At 46.3% G+C, this 16,405-nt stretch overlaps 1 protein-coding gene across 1 annotated transcript in view; it reads left to right on the forward strand.

Annotated features, from left to right (window-relative positions):
* The window catches only part of LOC142584680 (putative 4-coumarate--CoA ligase 3), a 45,559-nt gene that overhangs the window by 689 nt on the left and 28,465 nt on the right, over window positions 1–16,405 (forward strand). Inside the window, exon 2 of the mRNA XM_075694867.1 lies at window positions 6,783–6,927. The gene's annotated coding sequence lies outside the window, so the exon portion shown is untranslated. The remainder of the gene's footprint in view (window positions 1–6,782; window positions 6,928–16,405) is intronic.

Below are 16,405 nucleotides of genomic sequence, written 5' to 3' on the forward strand. Positions count from 1 at the left end.
TAGCAATCATTTCGTGCTTATTTATTCATTTTTTATGCAAGTACTGCTATGCTTTTCAACCTTTGTATTGCAACTAGCGCCCTCTTTCTGAAAGAACTGTGCAGTACAAGTACACATGCAGTGTAAATATTGACACGTGTACTTATATTTATCGGGCAACCACGTTTCGCCGCCTAACAAATGTAATCGCACAGCGTGGGACGCGCCTGCATGTATCCGAAGTTTCTGGAAAGTTATCGATGCTTCTATCCGCTGCCTGTTGTCGCCGAACCTTATGTTATCTGATTTCATCACCTGACGCGAATGGTGTAGAACTTTGTGAAAGGCACGCGGGTCTGAACGATTAGTCTGGAACATTCGACGACTGCTCTATTAAAGCCGACGCGCTTGACCCGCTGATCAGATTTCCGACGATCGCCTACCGTGTTCGCCGCTATCGTTGTGCTATAAGTGTAGCCTGTTTTTGTGGGCACAGGTTCGCCCAATAAAAGCTATTTTTGTATTCCACCGTATTGCTGCTTTCTTCACGGTCACTACCACGTGACATCTCGTGGAGGTGCTTGTGCGTTCATGCACCGAACGCCCCCGCAAAGCCGCGATCCAAGCCCGACGCCCGAGGACAGAACCAACATCGCCCAAGAGCAGCGTGCTAGCCGCAGACTGCAAGGACTGCCCCCAGAACACGGACTTCTACCTGAGACGACAAAGAAGATCGTGGTCAAGACAACCCCAATGGCTGCCCCAGCGTCCCCCGTTATCCTACAACAACCTCGGGACCCACCAACCTTCCAGGGAGCAGCGACTGAAGACCCGGAATCATGGCTGGAGACCTACGAACGAATCGCGACATTCAACAACTGGGACTTCGACGACAAGCTGCGGCATGTCTATTTCGCCTTAGAAGACACCGCCAGAACGCAGTTTGAGAACAGGGAGTCGACCTTGACAACGTGGGACCTGTTCCGTAGCGGCTTCCTGCGAACCTTTACAAGCGTCGTGCGCAAGGAAAGGGCCTAAGCTATGCTGGACGCCCGAGTGCAGCTACCAAACGAGAACGTTACCATCTGTATGGAAAAAAATGAGCCGTTTGTTCCGCCACGCCGACCCGGATATGCCCGAGGAGAAGAAAGTCCGCATACTGATGCGTGGTGTAAAGGAGGAACTTTTCGCCGGAATGGTAAGAAGCCCACCGAAGACCGTCGAAGAGTTTCTTCGTGAGGCGACGAACGTTGACAAGACACTGGAGAACCGAAACCGGCAATTCGATCGCCGCACGAGCTCTACAAACTACGGCGGAGTTCAATCACTCGCTACTGACGATCTACACGACACTATCAGAGCGGTCGTACGGGAGGAGCTGCAGAAGTTCTACCCAAGGACGCAGTCCCAAGTGGATCCAATCGCTGAAATCGTCAAAGAAGAGGTTCAGCGATCGCTTGGAGTCCATGAGGTGCAACCGCGAGCACCGCAACCTCAGCCGGAAGCGATGACCTACGCCGCCGTCGCCCGCCGTCAAGGTCACCCTCCACGACAACGCCAGAGCCCTGTAACGCCGCCTTTCCGTCGTCCACGGACGCCGCCGCCAGCGCGCCCACCCGTCGCCCAGTGCAGCTACGCGAGGAAGACGGACAGTTGGCCAGCCCCCGACCACCGCCCGCTCTGCTACGACTGCGGCGAAGCCGGCCATGTGAACCGCCGATACGCATACCGTGACCTGGCACTGCATCGAGTTCGCCGTCGATGCACCGCGCCCTCGGGAAGGTGAACGCCCTCCTGACATCGCCGACTACCTCGCCGCTACTCAGTGGAGCCCTCGACGTCCGTCCGGTTCGCCGTCACCAGGCCGCTATCTGTCGCCGCAGCGCCGACCATACACTGGCCCAGCCCGGGGCCGGTCAGCGAGACCATATCCGGAAAACTAAAAGCAGCAACCGATGGAGGTGCGGTTGCTGTTCGTCGAACTGACGAAGATCCTCCGCCGCCGACGAAGACGATGAAGAGACCATCTTGACGACATAATAACGACACGCCGCCGTCCCGACGAAGTGAGGAAGCCAAGACTACACCGACGAAAGACGACTTGACGACGCGACGTTCCAGCATCAGTTCAAGACGACGCAGCCGTGATCTGACGCCAAGACCTAATTGCAATGCCAGACAATGAACCACCGACCTCGACGTGCTTCTCGACGGCCACGCAGTCACCTATTTAGTGGACACAGGAGCCGATTGCTCCATCATGAGTGGAGCCATCGCCGCGCAGTTGAAGAAAGTTAAAACTGCATGGGAAGGCCCTCAAATTCGGACCGCTGGAGGACACCTCATCACGCCGACTGGAATCTGCACGGCAAGAATAACCATTCATGACCGGACTTACCCTGCCACCTTCGTTGTTCTCCAACAGTGTTCGCGAGACGTCATTCTCGGTATGGACTTCCTGGACCAACACGGCGCAATGATCGACCTGAAGTCGAAGTCAATAACGCTGTCGGAAGATAAAGCGATGCCGCCGGAGATCCATCGTAGTCACCACGCCTTGTGTGTGCTCGAAGATCAAGTGAGCATCCCGTCTCGCTCCAGCATTGTTATTTCGGTCGGCACCGAAACACCCGCTGACGTAGAAGGCGTCATCGAAGGCGACCAACGTCTACTGCTAGACCGTGAAATTTGCTTCGCAAGAGGGATCGCTCGACTGCATGGAGGGAAAACTGAAGTGTTGCTGACAAACTTCAGCCGGGAGTTCAAGCACATCAACCAGGGCACGACGATCGCGTACACCGAGAAAATTCAGGAAACCAGTAACGCGTTTGTCCTCTCGGATTCCGCCGCATCTACCCCGACGATCATGGTTCCCGAACCAGACTACGGCATTAATCCAAGTCTCCCCGTGATTAAGCAACAGCGGCTGAGAAGTCTGCTCCGACGACACAAAGGCTGCTTTTCGACGTCATCGAGGATTCGACAAGCACCAGTCTCCAAGCGTCGCATAATCACCGAGGAGTGCGCTTGACCACTCCGCCAGAGCCCTTACCGAGTTTCGCCGCGAGAACGTGAAGCTATAAGAGAACAAGTCGACGAAATGCTGCGCGACGACATTATCCAGCCGTCGAAAAGCCTGTGGGCATCCTTTGTTGTCATTGTGAAGAAAAACGACGGAACCCTTAGTTTCTGCGTCGATTATCGTCGTCAGAACAAGATCACGAAGTAGGACGTATACCCCCTCCCACGGATAGAAGACGCATTGGATCGTCTCTGCAACGCTAAATACTTCTCGTCGATGGACCTGAAGTCTGGCTATTGGCAAATAGAAGTCGACGAAAGAGATCGCGAAAAGACCGCCTTCATCACCCAAGACGGCCTCTACGAGTTCAAGGTTATGCCATTTGGACTTTGCTTGGCGCCTGCAACGTTCTAACGCGTGATGGACATGGTTTTAGCGGGACTGAAGTGGCAGACCTGTCTCGTTTACTTGAATGACGTCGTTGTCTTCGCCGGCAATTTCCACGATCACTTTAGGCGGCTTGAAACAGTACTAGAAGCCATTAAGTCATCAGAGCTTACTCTGAAGCCAGAAAAGTGCCGCTTCGCTTACGATAAGCTTCTGTTCCTAGGCCACGTCATCAGCAAGTCTGGAGTCCACCCCTACCCGCAGAAGTCAGCTGCCATTGCAAAGTTCCCGCAGCCCATCGACAAGAAGGCAGTGCGTAGATTTCTTGGCATGTGCGCCTACTACAGGCGATTTGTCAAGGACTTTTCACGCATCGCTAAGCCGCTCACAAAGCTAACGAAACCCGACGTAGAGTTCAAGTGGGAAACGCCGCAGGCCGACGCATTTCAAAAACTCAAACGACGCATGCAGTCGCCGCCGGCACTTGCGCACTTCGACGAGCACGCCGATACCGAAATACACACTGACGCCAGTAGCCTAGGCCTCGGTGCCGCCCTAGTCCAGAGAAAAGATGGACATGAACACATGATAGCTTACGCTAGCCGGTCGTTGTCAAAAGCGGAAGGCAATTATTCTACAACCGAAAAGGAATGCCTCGCCATCGTTTTGCCTACAGCGAAATTTTGGCCTCACCTCTATGGCAGGCTATTCAAAGTGGTCAGCGACCATCACGCGTTGTGTTGGCTAGCTAACTTAACGGACCCTTCAGGACGGCTGGCACCTTGGAGCCTCAGACTACAAGAATACGACATCACTGTAACATACAAGTCAGGACGAAAACACTCAGATGCCGATTGCCTATCACGCGCCCCCTTTGACCCGCCGCCGCAAGATGACGAGGATGACGACGCCTTCCTTGGCATAATAAGCGCGGAAGACTTCGCCGAACAACAACGAGGGGACCCGGAGCTAAAAGCCCTAGTCGAGTCGGAGCTGAAAGCCCTAGTGAAGAAGAACTTCTCACCAGTCCGCGCCAACTACATTCTTGTTGTTCCGTCGGCGGTGCGTCCAGAAGTACTGCGCGCCCTACATGACGATCCGACCGCTGGCCACCTCGGTTTCTCCCTGACGCTATCGAGGATACAAGAAAGGTATTACTGGCCGCCCCTAACCGCCGATGTCGCCCGTTACTTCAAGACATGCCGAGACTGTCAGCGACGCACGACACCACCGACAAGGCCAGCGGGATTACTACAGCCGATCAAGCCTCCTTACCAACCTTTTCAGCAGATCAGGATGGACTTGTTAGGACCGTTTCCGACATCAACATCCGGAAATAAGTGGATCGTTGTGGCGACGGACTATCTCACCCGCTTCGCTGAAACTGAAGCTCTACCGAAAGGCAGAGCAGCTGAAGTGGCGAAATTTTTCGTCGAGAACATCCTGCTGCGACATGGTGCTCCAGAAGTCCTCATCACCGACAGAGGAACGGCTTGTACAGCAGAGCTCACGCAGGCCATTCTGCAATACAGCCAGACGAGGCACAGGAGGACAACTGCCTACCATCCGCAGACGAATGGTCTCACGGAGCGCCTGAACAAGACCCTCGCCGACATGCTAGGAATCTATGTCGACGTCAAGCACAAGACGTGGGATGGTGGTCCTGCCGTACGTAACATTCGCTTAAAACACGGCGGTGCAAGAAACAACACAGATCACGCCATTTAAGCTGGTTTACAGCAGGAACCCGACGACGACGCTCGACGCCATGCTGCCGCACGTCACTGACGAGGAAAATCTTGACGTTGCTACCTATCTCCAGCGCACCGAAGAAGCCCGACAGCACGCCCGCCGGCGAATCAAGAACCAGCAGAGGACCGACAGCCGACACTACAAACTCCGACGACGCTTCGTCGAGTACCAGCCCGGTGACCGTGTTTGGGTTTGGACCTCTATAAGACGACGACGAGGACTGAGCGAGAAGCTTTTGCGTCGCTATTTCGGACCGTACAAGATCATCCGACATATTGGCGCTGGACTATGAGGTCGTGCCAGACGGCATTTCACATTCACAGCGGCGCCGCTCACGGCCAGAAATAGTCCACGTTGTGCGACTCAAGCGGTACTACCAGCTTTAATGAACTTTGGGGCTTCGCGTAACTGACCTTTGGACTTTGTTTCTTTTCATTGTTTTGTTACTTATGTTTAATAAGTATCCGTCTTGTGTTTCGCTCTCTTATATTTGTAGCATCGGGGCGATGCTTTTTAAGAGGGGGTATTGACACGTGTACTTATCTTTATCGGGCAACCACGTTTCGCCGCCTAACAAATGTAATCGCACAGCGTGGGACGCACGTGCATGTATCCGAAGTTTCTGGAAAGTTATCGATGCTTCCATCCGCTGTCGTCGCCGAACCTTATGTTATCTGATTACATCACCTGACGCGAATGGTGTATAACTTTGTTGAAGGCCCGCGGGTCTGAACGATTAGACAGGAACATTTGACGACTGCTGTATAAAAGTCGACGCGCTTGACCCGCTGATCAGATTTCCGACGATCGCCGACCGTGTTCGCCGCTATCGTTGTGCTATATGTGTAGCCTGTTTTTGTGGGCACAGGTTCGCCCAATAAAAGCTAGTTTTGCATTCCACCGTATTGCTGCTTTCTTCACCGTCACTACCACGTGACAATATTTTCTTTATCCTTCCAGCCACATAAATGTGGAATTGATAGCTTTTCTGTGCAGTGGTCTCCCTTGTGTCCCTTGTCTCGCACTCAAAAGTGAAACTTGAGAAAGCATCAACATTTTCTGTTACTTGTCAGTCAGTGTTGATAAATTCGAAATATTGTTTTGAGCTAGAACATTCTTACAATTTATGTAACTTCCAGTATGTATAGTACTACTCCTCTGACTTCTAATATGTAGCATGCTAATATATATGAACTTTTGCACTTATAGTTTATGTTATGATGGCATCACAGCACAAGCCAATAGTTGTAGAAATGCAAGCTGTATTTGGCTTTCACCAAATGCTTAGACGGCGATCAGAAGAGGGTACTAGCAGAGCTCTTCTGGTTGGCTAGAACAACCTTTGGTTTTTTGTGCACTTCACAGAGCCGAAATATTCTACTTGGGAAAACTTAAAGTGCTTATGTGTTGCATGTACTAACATTAAAAATTACTTTCACACAAAGGTAAGCCATATAATTTTCTTTGTAGCGCATACACTTATGCCACTGGACGTACCTGCTCGTTCCGGTTACATTCATTGCAAAGTTAGAGTGACTTCGTTTGTTACTAGTACTTAATTTCGTAAAACTGTTTGTGGGGTAATCTTAATTCATGATAACAAATTTTGTTGGTGCCATGAAGAATTACTCGTCTTTTTCAGGCTGTGCTGTACCTCTTGGAAGCATTAAAGGCTGCGACTTGCTGTGAACTGGTTGTGGCTTCCACTAGACTTCCCACACATTGCCACAAGCACTGTCCAGCTCTGCCTCGACGGACCAGCTCATCCTGGTCAACTGAGTGAAAAGGTCAGCTAAGGCCGCTGGACTGAGGGAACCACCCACTGCAGAGTGGATGAGCATTCTACGCTCATGTGCTCTTCTGTATAAAAGTTATTCTCTGTCTCTCTGCCTAGACATTAAGCGGAGATAGCACTTAGTATGAAATGAAATGCTACTCAGTTCATATATAGCATTTTGCCTTGACAAATTACTTAATTGCCACGGCAACAGAGTGCATGCAAGGACATTAGGCGCACTCAAGTTACTTTAGGCTCATATTTTCAAAGCAATATCAGTTTTTATTTATTATACCAAATAAAGAAATATTTGCACCGCTCTTTCGCCTCTGATAATGCAACAATTTTTCACCTACAGAATAAATGTAAACTAATTGTTTACCATAGTAAATGTGCATTCTGCAGCATGAAACTGGGGTACTGTGATGCACGCATTCATAATATACAGATGTTTGATGTATGCTAAAGTTTTTCAAACACATCAGAAGGTACCAACGTGGTACCAGAATTACCACAACAGGATACAAGGAGCACCAGGCGAGCACACCAAACACACGTCGATCCCACCAAGAGCACCGGGTCAGGTATACCAAGGACATCAGACCGGACTCACCGTACACACCAGGACGGGTACACCAGACACGAGACGGGCTTCATCGCACACATCAGGACCTGCACACCAGGTACACCAGACCGCGCTCTCCATACGCGCCTCCACGGGCACACCAGACACATCAGACCCATGTCTCAAAACCCACTCTGGTGCAAGCAATAAAAACACCAGAACCGCTCTGGTGTATTTTTCAACTGGGTACCTTGTTTTGCCTTATAGTTACGCTGCATCTACATTTATTAGTCTAAATTTCTAAGCTGTCACGCTTCCGTAAATGAAGAAGGCAATAAGAGTCCGCTCACATGGATAATCTTTAAAAATTGTTGAAGTTCTACTATATTATTCGGAACATAATCAGCAGCAGCATATTTTATTTCCCCTGTAGGACGAAGCCCTCCCCTTCAATCTACAATTACCCCTCTCCTGCACCAACCCATTCCAACTAGCGCCAGCAAATTTCCTAATTTTATCGCTCCACCTAGACTTCCGTAGTCCTCGACTGCGCTTCCCTTCTCTTGGTACCTATTCTGTAACTCTAGTGGTCCAACGGTTATCTAACCTGCACATTACATGACCTGCCCAGCTCCATTCTTTTCTTGTAATCTTTTCTTGTTTTCTTGTAATGTCAATTAGAATATCAGCTATACCCGTTTGATCTCTGATCCAAACCGCTCTCTTCCTTTCTCTTAACTTTATGCCTAGCATTCTTCATTCCATCGCCCTTTGCGTGGTCCTTGATTTGTTCTCAGGCTACATGGTCAATCACCAAGTCTCTGCCCCATACGTCAGCACCGTTAAAATGCATTGATTCTACACCTTTATTTTCAATAATAATGGTAAGCGTCCACCCAGCAGCTGACAATGCCTGCCGTGTGTGATCCAACCCATTTTTATTCTTCTGTGAATTTCCTTCTCATGATTAGGGTTCCCTGCGATTGAGCTAGGTAAACGTACTCCTTCACAGGCTCTGGAGGCTGACTGGACATCCTATACTCTTGTGCCCTTGCCCGGCTATTTATCATTGTTTTGCCTTCTGCATAATAATCTGCAACGCCACTCTTACACTCTCACTTTTAAGGTCCTCAGTCATTTGTTGAAACTTGTCTGCAGTGTTGCTGAATAGAACAATTTCATTGGCAAACCAAGGATTGCTGAGATATTCACCGTCGGTCCTTACTCCTAAGCCTTCCAAGTTTAATACCTTGAATACTTCTTCCAAGCATGCAGTTAATACCATTGGAAAGATTGTGTCTCCTCGTCTGACCGCTTTCTTTATAGGTATCTTTCTACTTTTCTTGTGTAGGATTAAGGTAGCTGTAGATTTTCTGCCGATATATTGGAAGATAATTACGTAAGCCGTCTGTACTCCTTGATTACTAATGCCTCTATGACTGCTGGTATCTGTACTCAATCAAATGCCTTTTTGTAATCTATGAAAGCCATGTGGAGAGAATTTCTCAATTACCTGAATAATGACATGGATCTGATCCATTGCAGAGTAACCCTTCCTGAAGCCAGCCTGTTTCCTTGGTTGACTAATATCCAAGGTCACCCTGATTTTATAGGAGATTATTTTGGTGAATATTTTATATAATACCGGAAGTAACCTAACGGGCCGATACTTTTTCAACTCTTTAACGTCTCCCTTTTTGTTGATCAGCATAATGTTTGCGTTGTCTAGTTTCTAGGACCCTTGAAGTCGATGGACACTTCGTTAGAAAGCCGCCAGTTCTTCAAGCAATATGTCTCCTTCATGTTTAATTAAATCGACTGTTATTCCGTCTTCTCCTGCCGCTTTTCCCCATTTCATGTCTTGCAAGGCCTTTCTCATCACGTCGCTAGTTATAGGGGGAGTTTCTGCAACCTGTTCATTAGAGCTCCAAATGGACGTATCGTGGCTCCTCAGGGTGCTTTACAGGTCGGTATAGAATTCTTCCGCTGCTTTTACTATACCTTCAAGATTGCTGATGATATTACTCTGATTATCTTTCAGTGCATACTTCTTGATTTGGCCTATGTCAAATTTCCTTCTCACTGATCTCAGGTTGCGTTCAAGCTTTACAACTTCTTCAGTCTTTCTGGCGGTATAATTTCGAAGTGCCCTTATTTTCGCCTTGTTGGTCAGTTTTGACAGTTATGCGAATTCTACCTTGTCTCTTGAGTTCGACACTTTTATTCTTTGTTGTTTCTTTATTAGGTCCTTTGTTACTTGGGAGAGCTTGCCTATTGGTTGCCTTGGTGCCTTGCCTTCCACTTCATTCGCTACCTTTGAAGCCAGCCTAATTACCGCTTCATTCATTATCTCTATGTCATCTTCATCTCTCAGTTCTGAGTCAGCATATTTGTTGCTTGCAAATACAAGCCTGAATTTGTCTGCTTTTACCCTCGAGGTAGGCCTGTTTCTGCTTGGCCAATTTTAATCCTTTTCAAATTGAGCTGAATACTGGCCCTCACAAACCTGTGATCGCTCCCTTTACCCTACCTAACACTTTTACATCCTGCACATGCAAGGACCGGCAGAAAGTGTGTAATCAATTTAATTTCTTGTTCCCCCATTAGAGACTTTCCAGGTCCACATTCTGTTGCTACGCTTCCTAAAAAGGGTGTTTATTATTCGCAGCTCATTCTATTCTGCGAATTTTACCAGAATCTCTCCTCTACCGTTCATAGAATCGACGCCGTAGTTGCCTATTGCTTGTTCACCAAACCTGCTTTTCCCCCACTTTTTCCCCACTTTTGTATCGCTCAATCAGCATCAACATCAAACTGATCTGCTTCATCATCATCGTGACTGGATTTTGGAGCGCAGGCTTGTACTACCTTTAATGTATACCTCTTATTAAGTTTGATTACAACTGCTGCTACCCTCTCATTAATGCTGCAGAATTCGTCAATGTTGTCCGCTATGTCACCATGGAGTAGGAATCCTACCCCGTATTGGTTGTCATCTGGGAGACCTCTATAGCAGAGGACATGGCCATTAGTCAGCACTGTGTAAGCCTCACCATTTCTTCTAATCTCACTAAGGCCAATGATATTTCAAGCAATGTCTCACAGTTTCTCAAAGAGTCCTGCTAAGCTAGCTAGAACAATCAATTCCCGAAGGCATAAATCAGTTTGAAGACAGAAAGAAAAAAGTTTAGGCAAATTCATCTACCGACCATCATCATTCCCAAGCTGCCATAAATGCTAGCATCATAGTTTTCTCTTGTAATTTTTGTGCTAAGCTAAAGGCGCAGGAGGTCGGCTTCGATATAGGAATGGAGGTTAACTTGTAGAGGGAACTACCGAGAGTTCGAAGTGGGAAAACGATCTCGCCTTCTCTCTCTTCGTTTCTGTCGCGGTGACTACTTAAGAGGTAGCTTTTGCTGCGGTACTCCTATCTAAATACATGTAAAATGAGAATTCATTTTTCTCGGCTATAGCTGCACAAAATTTGACGAGGTTTGTTGCATTTAAAAGAAAAATTTAAAATCTACTGTATGTATGTTTCAAATCTTTTATTTAGGTCGGCCATTTTCTGTTAAAAATTGGCAAAACTAGAGAATTTCAGAACATGAAACTATCAAGTTTACAACTCTGTTACTCCGCAACTAATAATTACAATACAGCTATGTGAATTCCATCTAATAGTACATCTAGAGCGGAAAAATTAACTTCAAAACATGAATCTCAAAAAATTTTGTAGCCTGGAAATACAGCTTTTGCAGAACCCTTGTAAACAATGTAACAAATTCACGTAAGATATAAATTGACATGATCTAATAATGAACGATCTAATAGATGCCGTTTACAGAACCGCAATACCTGTTCTTGATGCAACTTCGTGCATCTATTCTTTTCAAACTTTCGAATTTTGGAAATTTTTTAAAGCCAAATTCAAGACATAAATCGAAATTCCGCTTCAACAGTGACTATAATTTCACTTTCTCTGTCAAATGCAACAAACTTCATTAAACTCGGCCAAAGGGTTATCTCAGAAAAACGTTCTTGTGTTTTACATGTATTTGAATATGCCGCGTTGGAGTTGGGCCCGAGCTAAAGCTTCCTCTTAAGGCCGAATAGAATAGCTGTGAGGCCTCTCCATACCTTGAGCGCCTAACGTTAGTGAACCACGATTGACGGAGAACCCCCAGCAGAAGCTTTCCTCCTCGAGTGTGGTGATGATCACAGAACATTTTGTATTCAGGAAAATACAAAAATACTTTTCGAGTAAAAATGAGTATTTGTAGACAGCCGAACTCTGTTTACGCTAGTATTTATTATCTTACACCGAAGCTGTAGCTCCGAACAGAACCTGTGAAAAACGTCTCATGCCGGTTTCCAGGGTTACACCCAGCCCCCACCATCTGACAATCAAAATGCTGGATTACTTACGAAGTGTATACTTTTAGAAAATTGTGAGGGGCTTGCACAGACATGTTGCAGTGTCTGCATTGATTGGGGTATACGTGACATTTCTATATGCTCGTTGATGGCCTTTCTGTAGGCGTTGCCTGAGACCCCTCTCAGCTACCTTGGGAGGACCAAAGGCGGCAGCAGTTTCATATTTGTAGATAATGGGGCCCATGCTGTGTGTAATGCCTGCAGAATGTTTGAACTGTGGAGCTTTATGTAATATCTTGAAAATTATAATTGAAATATTTTTCTGTTAATTTTAGTGTGTTGTTGGGTATACGAAGGGTGCAGCTTGTTTTCCTGGTTTCCTGGGTGAACTAATAAAAATCCATTGCTTACATGACGTTGAATTGGGAAATGTGGTCTGTTAACTGACGTGAGGTCTGTAAATTGTCACGCAACCGAATCGGTACACAACAACCTGCCGTGGTTTCTCAGTGGCTATTTATTTATTTATTTATTTATTTATTTATTATACCTCAAAGGCCCCAGAGATGGGGTATTACATGAGGGATGGGCTTTAACAAAACAGTGATTCGAGAGCAGCCTTGAAGTGATGTGGAGTGGTGAATGATAGAATTTGTGAAAAAGACACAGTCTAGAAATAAGACGTCGCGATTCTAGATTAGTAAGACCGGCACGGGATTTTAGTTGAGACACGCTTGCATGATCAGAATATTCAGAGTATAAAAACCGGGCTGCACGGTTTTGAATTGATTCTAGTGTATTAGATAGGTTATGTTGATGAGGATCCCAGACAGAGCATGCATATTCTAACTTGGGGCGGAAATATGTAACATAAGCTAACAATTTTAATGATGGGGGAGCAAGTCTTAGATCCCGGCGGAGAAAACCGAGGGTTCGATTCGCGGCATTGGCTAAGTTAGCGACATGATGTGACCAATTTAGGGTAGTTGAAAAGGTTATGCCGAGGTATTTATACGAGTCTACGGATGAGTTTTCGGCGCCGTATATGGTGTATTTCCCTGATTGGTGATGCTGTCTGCAATGGAAAGAAACTGGCGAGGTTTTTTTAGTATTTAAAGACACCAACCATTTGTTACACCATAATTCAATGTGTTTTAGGTCATCTTGAAGCAAATGCATGTCTGAAGTGTTAGTTATGCGTCGATAAACTACACAATCGTCTGCGAACAATCGAATGTTAGAAGAGATCGCAGTAGGAAGATCATTAATGTAAATTATAAAGAGTAGTCGTCCGAGAACTGGGCCTTGTGGTACCCCCGAAAGGACAGAAGATCTTTTAGATGACTGTGTGTTAGCAAATACAAACTGTTGTCGGTTAGTGAGGAAGCTACGTATCCAGTCTAGTACAAATGGATTAATCTTGAGACGGGGAAGTTTTAGGAGTAGCCGTTGGTGTGGAACTTTGTCAAATGCCTTTTCAAAGTCTAACAAAATAGCATCTACAGGTACGTTCAAGTCGAGGTTGGAGCTTAGATGATGAAAAAATAAAGCTAGTTGGGTGTCACATAAAAGACCTTTACGGAAGCCATGTTGAGATGGGTGAAAGAGGTTATTGGATACTAAAAAAGTTTACGATCTGAGAGTAAATAACATGCTCCATTAGTTTGCAACAAATACTGGTGAGTGAAAAGGGGCGATAACTAGAGCTCAACGATGGAGGACCTTTTTTGGGCACTGGAACAATCTTGCCTACTCTCCAGTCTTCCGGCACCACTCCTGATGACAATGATTGCTGAAAAATAGCGCATAACATCGCGCTCACATTTGTTTTGGTGTTTTCCAGCATTTTAACATTTCTTTCATCGACGCCAGATGATGATGTAAGTTCTAATGAATCAATTAGATTCTCAATGCCGTAAGGACAAAAGGTAATATCAGGCATGACTGCATGCTCCGAAAGAGGGAAGCGAGGTAATATGTTAACAGGTTCAGTTGTGAAGACGGAAGAAAAAGTGCGGTTAAGTTGTTCAGCAATGTCGCAATCGGGAATACGATGGTTTTGTTCATCAAACAGAGCTAATGGCTCGGAGTTATTAGGGTTAGTAATCTTCCAGAATTTTGGCGGGCTATTTCTTAACTTAGACGGCAGCGTTTGCGAAAAAAAAGTGCGTCTTTTTTATTTGCTAGAGCTTCGAATTCTTTTTCTGCAAGGTAATACTTATTCCATGCGCCTGCGTTGTTAAATCGTTTAGCCGAGCGAAACGAAAAAGCCTTTTCTTTTTATTTTTAAGACGCTTTAGTGTGATATTAAACCACGGGGATGACTGTTTTTCGGTTAGGGTGATAACGGGTACGTATCTCGCGAACACATCGAGCATTTTGTTTTTTAAAAAGCAGCCAGTTAGTTTCGACAGAACGCATCGAAAAACTGGTGTGGAATGAAGCAGCAAAATTTGCGAGTTCCGAGTTAATTGCCGAGTAATTCCCTTTGTCATAGAGTTTGATCACTTTGGTTATCTTTGTAGGTTGTGTAAGCTGACAGGAGGACGATGCATGGATTATAGAATGATCACCAAGACCAGGCAAATGCGTCATTGCACAAACTTTTTCAGGATCAGAAGGAAAAATGAGGTCGAGTATGTTAGAAGAATTACAACTTTGACGTGTAGGATCACTGACAAGTTGCGTTAATGAAAAGGTTAGGCAGGAGTTAACAAAATCGCTTTTGGTACTGTGTTGCGAAGTTGCTTATGTTAGGTTAGTCCAGTTTATGGCGGGGAAGTTAAGATCACCGAACAGTAACATCGGAGAGTGGTGATGCAATTCAGTTACCGAACGCAATGTTTCGTGGAATTCTGCAACAAAGTTAGAATCATTACCAGGGAGGTGATAGCAGACTGCGATTATTGTGGGTGGGTAAGAGGCATTACACAGGACGAAGAGAATTTCTAGCGAGGACGATGTCTTAATTTCAGTACATTGAAGGTCCTTATGAGTGCCAATGAATACGCCGCCACCACGTTTGGTAGTTCGATCATGCCTGAAGATATTGAAATTAGAGAAAAATGGCAATACTTCAGAGTCTTCTATTGTAGAATTAAGCCAAGTTCCAGTAATAACAATTAGGTGAGACTCTGTTGTGTTGGCAAGATTACTGAGAGCGTGAAGCTTCGGAAAAATACTTGTAATGTTTGTAAAAACAAACGAAAAATAATTTTTTCTTGGAGTTAACATTGCTGGGGCCTTGACATTTAAAGCACGAGGGACAACCTTTTGGGCGTTGCGGTCAAACGTGTAAGCTTTTTTTCCAATAGTTAGCTTGTCATGTCGGAGCTTGAATTGCTTCTGTTGTGTCTTGGCGAATTCGACTAAACGTCTTCTAGCTGTTAGAGCGTTAGGAGAGTAATCTGCTGAAATTCTATATTCAGTGCCCTTGAGTTTCCTACCCTGTGAGAGAATTTGTTCTTTTACTTTGAAATGTGAATGTTTTACAATAATCAATAATTGGCCTGTTGTTGTTTACTTTGAATTCGCCCAAACGGTGGGCACGTTCGATGTCCATCGGCTGAACAGTTATATTTAATTCTTTACAGCATAGATCTATTATTAACGATTCTGACTCGGCCCACGTTTCACGTTCGCGATCTGTTAATCCAAAGAATACTAGGTTTGAGCGTGACGCGCGGTCTTCCGAGTCGTCCAGCCTGGCCTTAATCAATGATATATCTTTTGCATTTTCATCGACAAGCGTCCGGATATCGTGAACTTGTTCTGTTATTACTACCAGGGATGCGCAGTCTTCTTCAATTTTGACAAGGCGCTCTTTAATCTCCTTTATAGCGCTGTCGCTCTGGGACAGCTTACGTTGCAGGGATTTCATTTCTATTAGTTGTGAAGCTTGGCCAGATTGAATTTCAGTCAGTGCTGTCATTATGTCACTGGATGTTTGCGTTTCGCTTGCACGGGTGCTTGGACCTGGGTTTAACTCGACGTCTCCGGACAGTATTAGTAGTTGATGAAGGACACGTGCACAATCGAAAGCAATATCAATACAACACTGTGGGCTCGGCAGCACAACAAGGGCCATATAACGAGTACGTCGGCCATACAATGAATACTGATAATTTACCTGCAGAACGAAAAGGCGTCGCAGGTAAGCGGCTGTTGTCATGGCTGTCGTGCCACCGAGCCCATAGAATGCCGCGCTGCATGGTGTCACACTTACATAGTCCTGGGCAAAAGGCGACGTTATCTGGTGGCTTGGTAACGGTTGAACCAGGGGGCGCAGTAGTGAGAGCCAAGGTGGTGGCTAGCGAAACGGATCTTGGGGCGGGATGTAGCAGTCCCTCGTGATGTCGGTGGGGTGCGCTTCGTCCGGTGTGGCAAATCAAGGTCGTCTGCTGCGGCAAATCAAGGTCGTCTGCTGCGTCTGGCCAAGCCGGGAGCCAACAGACTTACGGGATGTCGCCAGCGCATCCGTTGTCGCATGGTCGAGGGCCACGCCAGAGCAGAACCTGCAGAATGAAAAGGCGTCGCAGGTAAGCGGCTG

This window comes from Dermacentor variabilis, chromosome 6, assembly GCF_050947875.1.
Source record: "Dermacentor variabilis isolate Ectoservices chromosome 6, ASM5094787v1, whole genome shotgun sequence".
NCBI lineage: Eukaryota > Metazoa > Arthropoda > Arachnida > Ixodida > Ixodidae > Dermacentor > Dermacentor variabilis.